Source organism: Hyperolius riggenbachi, chromosome 1 (assembly GCF_040937935.1).
Source record: "Hyperolius riggenbachi isolate aHypRig1 chromosome 1, aHypRig1.pri, whole genome shotgun sequence".
Lineage (NCBI taxonomy): Eukaryota > Metazoa > Chordata > Amphibia > Anura > Hyperoliidae > Hyperolius > Hyperolius riggenbachi.
This window is the reverse complement of record NC_090646.1, coordinates 595,297,883-595,307,129: the sequence shown is the minus strand read 5'-3', so window position 1 is coordinate 595,307,129 and position 9,247 is coordinate 595,297,883.

Sequence of the window (9,247 nt, the reverse complement as noted above, 5' to 3'; positions counted from 1 at the left end):
CAGATTGCCCGCAAGGGGCAGGTTAGGGGCTGATTGTTGGGTGGCAGTGACAGGGGGTGATTGATGGGTGATTGATGGGTGATTGATGGGTGATTGACGGGTGATTGACAGGTTATCAGGGAAGATAGATGCATACAGTACACGGGGGGGGGGGGGGGTCTGGGGAGAATCTGAGGGGTGGGGGGGTGATCAGGAGGGGGCAGGGGGCAGGGGGGGGATAAAAAAAAAATAGCGTTGACAGATAGTGACAGGGAGTGATTGATGGGTTATTAGGGGGGTGATTGGGTGCAAACAGGGGTCTGGGGGGTGGGCAGGGGGGGTCTGAGGGGTGCTGTGGGCGATCAGTGGGCGGGGGGGGGGCAGATCAGTGTGTTTGGGTGCAGACTAGGGTGGCTGCAGCCTGCCCTGGTGGTCCCTCGGACACTGGGACCACCAGGGCAGGAGGCAGCCTGTATAATACACTTTGTATACATTACAAAGTGTATTATACACTTTGTAGCGGCGATCGCGGGGTTAACATCCCGCCGGCGCTTCCGTATGGCCGGCGGGATGTTACGGCGGGTGGGCGGAGCCAGTTGCCGGGGGAAGCGCGCGTCATCAATGACGCGATCGCTCCCCCGGCATGCCTAAAGGACGCGCCGCCTGAAGGCGTATTGCGGTCCTTTAGGCGTCCACTTTGCCGCCGCCCATGGGCTGTGGGCGGTCGGCAAGTGGTTAAGTTACAGATTCTTTGCAGGGGTGTCAAACTCAAATACAAAGTGAGCCAAAATTGAACACTGGGATCAAGTTGCGGGCCAACCTCAAGCAGTATTGAATTGTGGTCTCCCATTGCTTGTTGGACTGACATATTCCAACTTGCCTTAACACCCTTTCAACCAAAAAACAGTGAGGGTGGGGGAAAAGGAGAGGACACATATTAATTAGTCTTCCTGGGGCCCTGTATGGTCTTAATCCGTATCCAATGCTCAAACTAATTAGCTGTAATGATGAGTGGAAAGGTTTGTGTTAGGAGTGGAGAGGGGCAGGTTAGTGTAGGAGTCAAGTGGGGAAGGTGACAGGCATGAGAGGTTAGTGTTAGAATAGAATACAGAGCAGGAATAAGAAGAGATATTTCCCAAAAAGTAACTTTGGCATTATCCCGAGCCAAAAACACAGGCAACCATAACAAAAGTATGCGAGAAAGGATTCTGTTTTTAGAGGGGAAGGGGGCTCTGACTGGGGGAAGGGGGGTGCAGTTATAGTGTTTGTCATACGTGCTATATTACCCAGATATGCCCCTGCCTCCTTCCTCTATACAGTTTTCTGGTCTCTATATCTTTACCTCCCTCCCTCATCCTTTTTCCTCCCTCCCCCATATGGCTTTCCAGGTGTTCAAAGGCTTTCACCCCCCATATATCCTATATGGTGATTTAAAAGGGCCATCATCATGCAAGTGGGGAAACCACTTGCAGGCCAAATTTTAGGGCTCTGCAGGCCTGATTTGGCCCACAGGCCAGAATTTGACATAGCATTACATATAACATAAAAATAAGCATAGGCGTATAGTCTCACTAATATTATAAATGCAAAAGTTTGACTGTTTGGATGTTTTGATGTTTGTTACTCAGTCATGCAATAATGGCTGAACAGATTTGTTTCATTTCAATGCAAATTATTGATGCCAAAGGCTGCAAAGCTAACAAACTAGGCAGGGGCGTAGCAATAGGGGTTGCAGAGGTTGCGACCGCATCGGGGCCCTTGGGCCAGAGGGGCCCCGAGGGGCCTTTCCTCAACTACAGTATTAGCTCTCTATTGGTCCTGTGCTGATAATAATTACTTCTATAGATACTTTGAATAGCGGTAATCATTAACAAGCTGCTCCCCATCCCCTTCTTGCACCTCTGACACTGTAGTTGCCATTGGCAGGTTTTGGTGCGCCGTATCAATTGTTATGTATAGAGTGCTTGGGAGGCCCCATTGTAAAACTTGCACCGGGGCCCACAGCTCCTTAGCTACGCCACTGAAACTAGGTAATAGGGTATTTGAGTAAGGCTAGAAACCCACTAGGAGAGCTTTTCTGAGCGCTTTGTGATTTGAAAAGCTGTAGCGAATTTAATGCTATGGGTGTGATCCCACTTGAGTGATGTGATTTTATAAAAATCCCCCATAGCATTGTATTACCAAGAGCTTTTTCAAATCACTAGCGCTTACAAAGCGCTCCCAGTGGGTTTCTGGCCTAATTGTGTGTTAGGGTTAGAAAAAGTGGGCGGAGCCAACACCAGCCAAATACATACCCGGGCAATGCCAAGCCATCAGCTAGTATATAAAAAATAAGCATGGGTGTATAGTGTTTTCTATATTGAGGCTATTATTGGCTAAAGCGCAACATAGAACAGGCATTATATTGTAAATTTGGCCTGTGTTGATAAAAATTGTAGTTAGATGTCAAAAAGTCACAACCTTCAACTGAGTCATATCAGACTACAAAAGGTTACTGAAAGTTCAGTAAATTAGCATCTCTGTGATGGTAGCTGTAGACAGGCATCCACACAGACAACCTTTCAAAATAAAACTAGGACTCCCTGTGGGTGGGATACATAACATTTCATCAGGTTGCTACTATCCAAAATGACTCAAGTGAGGACTGTAAAGTTGAAAGAGCAACTTTACTGGAAGATAGTAGTAGGGTAAAAATAAATCAAGATGTTGCAAAGTAAGAAGTTACAAAATAGAAGATCAAGAAATGATTGCTACCTGCTGTATAATTCGTTCATGTTGTTTGATACTTTGTGAGCCTGCAGGTTATCATTTTTACTGCTGGCGGCCGTGAAAAGCCAGACAGCACCAACTGCCCTTATTTACAAACATGCCCACTACCAATGTGATAGGGTAAAAGGTTGTTTATATACAGTCAGGTCCATAAATATTGCAACATCGACACAATTCTAACATTTTTGGCTTCATACACAACCACAATGGATTTGAAATCAAACGAACATGATGTGCTTTAACGGCAGACTGTCAGTTTTATTTTAGGGTATTTACGTCCAAATCAGGTTAACGGTGTAGGAATTACAACAGTGCTCCCTTAACAAGTGGGAGGCACATATGCAAACTGTTGTAATTCCTACACTGTTCGCCTGATTCGGATGTAAATACCCTCACATTAAAGCTGACAGTCTGCAGTGAGGCTAGGTGCCCACATAGCAGAAACGCTAGTGTAGCAGTAAATCATGTGTTTTTTATGCTAATGGAAGTCTATGGGCGGCAGGAAAAAACTTTTTTAAAAACGTTTTTAAAAACGCAGGTTTTGTTGCATAATATTCATAAACGCATTAAAAACGCACATAATGAAAGTCAATGGGAATGCAATGGTATGCGCTTTTCATGCATTTTCCAAGCGTTTTATATGCGTTCCCCCCCCCCCCCCCAAATTTTTTTATGCTGTACTTCCGCTTCCTGTTCTCTTCCTAGTGATTTGCATAAATGCAAAATGAAAACACATGAAAAACGTTTTGTATATGCGAACCGAAAAAGCATTAAAACTCACCAAAAGTGCAGTAAAAGCGTGCACAACATTAACATAAAACATGACATAAAATGCAGCCTTTCACATTATGTTATATGTGTACCCAGCCAAAGAACATCTTGTTCATTTAATTTTTCATGGTTGTGTATATTCATGGACCTGACTGTATTTGCAAAGATAGAGATAGGGCCTGTTTCCACTACACGCAGATTGGATGCAGAATGGATGCAGAAAAACTGACTCCAATGAATGCCTATGGGCCTGTTTCCACTAAACGCGATTTTTCTGATGCAGATTTTCCCATAGGCAGTCTATAAGGGCCTGTTTCCACTACACGCAGATTTGATGCAGAGTGGATGCAGAATGGATGCAGAAAAACTGACTCCAATGAATGCCTATGGGAAAATCTGCATCAGAATAATCGGGATCGGTTGAAAAGGGCGCCCGAGCTGCCTGTATGAAAAGGGCGCCGCCATAGACATCAATGTTATTTCTGGAAATATGGGCTACAAGGTGTAGAAAAGGGCGCCCGAGTTTTGATATAGGCTACAAGTGAGCTCCCCTTTGTAGCCCATATTTTTTCGGCTACAAGGTTTTCGGCTACAAGCGGGCTCCCCTTTGTAGCCCATATTTTTTTCGGCTACAGTAAGGTGCCCCTCTGTAGCCCATATTATTGACTTTTTTTTTGTAGCCGAAGTTTTTATATGGGCTACAAGCACTGTAAGCCGAATTATTTCATTCCCCCACTATCCATGGCGGCCTGGAGGGGGAATAGTAATTAACACATCCCGGAGTTTCTTTCTAGCCGAAGTTTGTATATGGGCTACAAGCACTGTAAGCCGAATTATTTCATTCCCCCACTATCCATGGCGGCCTGGAGGGGGAATAGTAATTAACACATCCCGGAGTTTCTTTCTAGCCGAAGTTTGTATATGGGCTACAAGCGCTGGAAGCCGAATTATTTCATTCCCCCACTATCCATGGCGGCCTGGAGGGGGAATAGTAATTAACACATCCCGGAGTTTTTTGTAGCCGAAGTTTTTATATGGGCTACACCAGGCGCCTTGGTTTTTTTGTAGCCCAAGTTTTTATATGGGCTACACCAAGTGTCTTTTTTGTAGCCGAAGTTTATATGGGCTACACCAGGCGCCTTTTTTGTAGCCGAAGTTGGTATATATATGGGCTCCACCAGGCGCCCTTTTTTACCGGCGCCCTTTTCATGTAGACCCGAATAATCGCGTTTAGTAGAAACAGGCCCATAGGAATTCATTAGAGTCAGTTTTTCTGCATCCAATCTGCATCCAATCTGCGTGTAGTGGAAACAGGCCCATACTGCTTGGCTGTTGAAAACAGTCATCTTCCACAATGCAATGAGGTACACAGACAGGAATCTGTTCTATTCGAGAAAAGGTAAAGCTTTGTTGGGGGAAAAGAGGTATTAGCTACTGACTGGGATGAAGTTCAGTTTTGATTTAAAGTTCGTCAGTTTTGCTTTAAAGGAAAAAAACTAAAATAATTATGGGAAAGCTATAGTTGATTTTGTGTCTACTGAGCATGTTCAAGGAATGTCAAGGTGAAATAAATTACAATTATTTCATGATTTCCCATTGAAAACTATGAAAATTCAGAATTTCGAAATTTAATCCAGAATTTCAGCAGATTCGGAACTTGGCAATTTCGACCATCCCTGCTCGCTAATAGTGCTGGTGCTTCCACCTTCCAAGCCGAGGAAGAAACATCGGAGTCAGTGAAGTGTGCCATGAGGCGCAAGTAAGTGAACCAGTGGTGTAACTACAATTCATGGGGCCCACAGTGACACTTTAATGCCCCCCCCCCATGTTCACACCCCTTCCCTTGCCTCCCCTTGGTGCCCTTCAAGGCCTTTGAGCCTGTCTCACAAGGGTCATAAGACAAGTGTGGCCATCATGATCTTCCCACCCATAGTGATTGTGGCCACACAAACACCTGATTTGAAATATAGTCCCCTGTATCCGAGGAATGGAAGGTTAGAAGTTGCCCCCACCCCCCCCCCCCTCCCCCACTGCTCCTCTATAGTTACATCCCTTAAAGGGAACCTAAACTGAGAGGGATATGGATGTTTCCTTTTAAACTATACCAGTTGCCTGGCAGTCCTGCTGATCTCTTTGGCTGCAGTAGTAAGTGGATGACACACCTGAAACAAGCATGCAGCTAATCCAGTCTGACTTCAGTCAGAGCACCTGATCTGCATGCTTGTTGAGGGGCTGTAGCTAATACTATTAGAGACGCAAGATCAGCAGTAGAGGTAATTGGTATTGCTTTAAAAGGAAAAATCCATATCCTTCTCACAGGGGCGTAACTAGAAATTACTGGGCCCCCCTGCGAAACATTGGATGGGGCCCCCTCCAATCAGGACAGAGCATTCGGGCAGGGGTAGAGAGGTTGGGGGCTGGATGTTGTACAGAAGAGCCTGCTACACAATGAATAGATTCTGTCTACAAATCTTTGTGTGCAAAACTTTGTATGATTCCTTATCAGTGGCTGAGCAGATGCAGTCATTAGAACAATTTTACAGAAAGCGGAACATTTCTTTCTCTCCTTGCCCTTAGTTGTCAGTCTCTCAGGATGGGGCCCCCTGTGGCTTTTGGGCCCCCCTGCGGCTGCATCCTTTGCAGGGTCTATTGTTACGCCCCTGCCTTCTCATTTTAGGTTCCCTTTAAATGAACTACCTGTGACCCTGTCCACTTGCTCGGGTGTGGTATTCAGGATAATTTCTGTTACATTGCTGAAACTTGCATTGAAATGTAACAACACCATGATGCAGCCATAAGTAAAACTGAAATATAGGGGGCCAATCAGTGGCGTAGCTAAGGAGCTGTGGGCCCCGATGCGAGTTTTACAATGGGGCCCCCCAGGCACTCTATATACATAACAATTGATACGGCGCACCAAAACCTGCCAATGGCAACTACAGTGTCAGAGCTGCAAGAAGGGGATGGGGAAGAGCTTGTTAATGATTACCACTACTCAATGTATATATAGAAGTGATTATTATGAGCACAGGACCAATAGAGAACTAATACTGTAGTTGAGGGAGGGCCCTTCGGGGCCCCTCTGGCCCAAGGGCCCCGATGCGGTCGCTACCGCTGCACCCCCTATTGCTACGCCCCTGGGGCCAATTCATAAGGCAGTGAAATAAGAAGAACCTTCTTCCCTTTAACAAAGTGCATTGACATGATGTTAGTTCCATGGAATATGTTGGCGCTTTATAAACTAATAATAATAATAATATGTTTACATTTATTTTTTAATCCTATTTACAAGATGCACAATATTGTTGAACACATTTAAAACATCTCCCTAAATAAAATGTATGAAGCATGTTTTTATTATACTTGAATATTATTCTCATTAAATGATATGCTATATTTTGCTGTCATTTCACTTTATAAGTAATTGGCTTATATAAAGAGCACCATAGTTCTAAATGAAGTCTAATTATTGAATGACATCTAAGCGCCTTCTACAGGTTCCTTGTACACAAAGGTCATTTCTGAAACAGTTGGAAATCATTTGCTGCACTAAAGGGATACTTAAAGAGGAACTCCACTGAAAATAATGTAATAAAAAAGTGCTTCATTTTTACCATAATTATGTATAAATGATTTAGTCAGTGTTTGCTCATTGTAAAATCTTTCCTCTCCCAGATTCACATTCTGACATGTATTACATGGTGACATTGTTACTGTGGACATGTTATGTAGCTGTTTCTAGCTGTTCTGGCTGTTAGACAGCTCTAAACAGCCATTTCCTGTCTGTGAACATTGTTACATTGTGGCAGTTTGCCAGGAGTACCGCGGTATTCAGAGCCTCTAGTGGGAGTGGTTTCAGCACAAAATCAGTCACACAGCGCCCCCTGATGGTCTGTTTGTGAAAATCATTCTATTTCTCATGTAAAAGGGGGTATCAGCTACTGATTGGGATAAAGTTCAATTCTTGGTTGGAGTTTCTCTTTAAAGAGAGTCTGAAGCCTCCAGAAAACACTGTTTTTATTTTACAATGCTGTTAAGCATGAATGCCCCCTGTGAAATGCAGCAATCTCAAAAAATCCCCTGGGGAAGATTAGGGGATTGGTTCCTTGTAGCTTTGTTCAGTAGCTCTGCCTCTACTCCATCAATCTGCTCGGATCGCCGCCACTCCCCGCCCCTCTCAGTCTTCTTTCACTGAGAGGGGCGGGGAGAGGCGGCTGATCGGCGCAGATTGATTGGACTGGAGGCAGAGCTACAGCCCAACGTTCTGCCTCCCCCGGGCAGCAAAATCCACGACCTGGAAAAACATGGATTTTTGCCCCGTGGTTTTGGGGGGATTAATTGAGTGTTCAGCCATGGGATGCGGCATTTCAGAGAGGGCATTCAAGCTTAACAGCATTGTAAAATAAAAACAGTGTTTTCTGGAGGCTTCAGAGTCTTTTTAAAGGGAATCTGAAGTGAAAATAAACTTATGATATAATGATTTGCATGTGTAGTACAGCTAAGAAATAAATACACAGAGGCTCTATACGTGCTACCTGAGAGCTACTGTTTGTCCCCTGTTTTATTGCCTGATGAAGCGGGCTTGATCCTGCGAAATGCGTTGCATCTATTGGGGCACTAATAAAGTGTTTATTTATGTCAGACAAGTAGTCTAGTCTGCTTTCGGAGGTAAGTCCACCACTGCCTCCCCAGCATATTTTAAAACTTTTAATTATTGTTTTTATTCTGCTGGCGCCTCTGTTCATCAAAGTCATTATAGTGTCCACCCTTGGTGGAGGGGGGACCCACCCCTATCTTTCTTCTATCTACATAGAGCGACTTCTTAACCCTGAGTGAGGACAGATCTAATCTCCTCACCTGCATTCACAGTGGTTGCCTCAGCGGTAACTCTTGTTTGTGAGTATAACCTTCTCACATTACATTATTCACTATTGTTCCGAGCATACTACACCATATTGGGCTTTCGTTGTCTTTTTCTTATTAGCGGCAGAGATGTGAGTCTAATATTTTTTACAGTACAGGAAGAGTTAAGAAACTCCAGTTTTTATCTATGCAAAAGAGCTTCACTGATCTCTCCGACTTTCAAAGTCACAGAGATCTCTGTTATCTGAAATCTCAAGTGTCAGTCACTGTATTTTGTTTTTTCTGCAGAGGAAAGTTCAAAAAGTCATTAGCCTGCTCTGTGAAATCGTTTACAATGCTGAGTAGTGTGTAAATTGCAAATATTAGAGAATGATACAATGTTATAAAAAAAAAAAAAAAAAAAAAAAAAAAATATATATATATATATATATATATATCTGAAAATAAAAAAATTAGACTATTTTCTTTGCTACTAATGTTCTATTAATTATCACTTCTACACAATCAATTCATTATATTCTCATTTTTTTCTGCATCAGTGTCCTGTAATAAAAATTCAGTTTTACTCATCACTGGGGCTTCCAACAGCCCCCTGCAGCCGTTCCGTGCCCTCACAGTCACTCACGGATCCTCCTGTACCTTGCCACCAGCTAGTTTAGTTTTTGGCCAACAGGCTTACTGCGCCTGCGCAGGTCTGGTCATGCGTCTCCTTCTTCGCATTCCTATTCGCAATAGTGTCCTGCACAGAAGGCTGCGCATGGTCAGGCCTGTCAGCGAAACGAAGCTAGCTAGCGGCTGGGTACCAGAGGATCCGGGAGTGACTACGAGGGCACGGGACGGCAGGAGGGGGCTGGTAGAAGCCCCA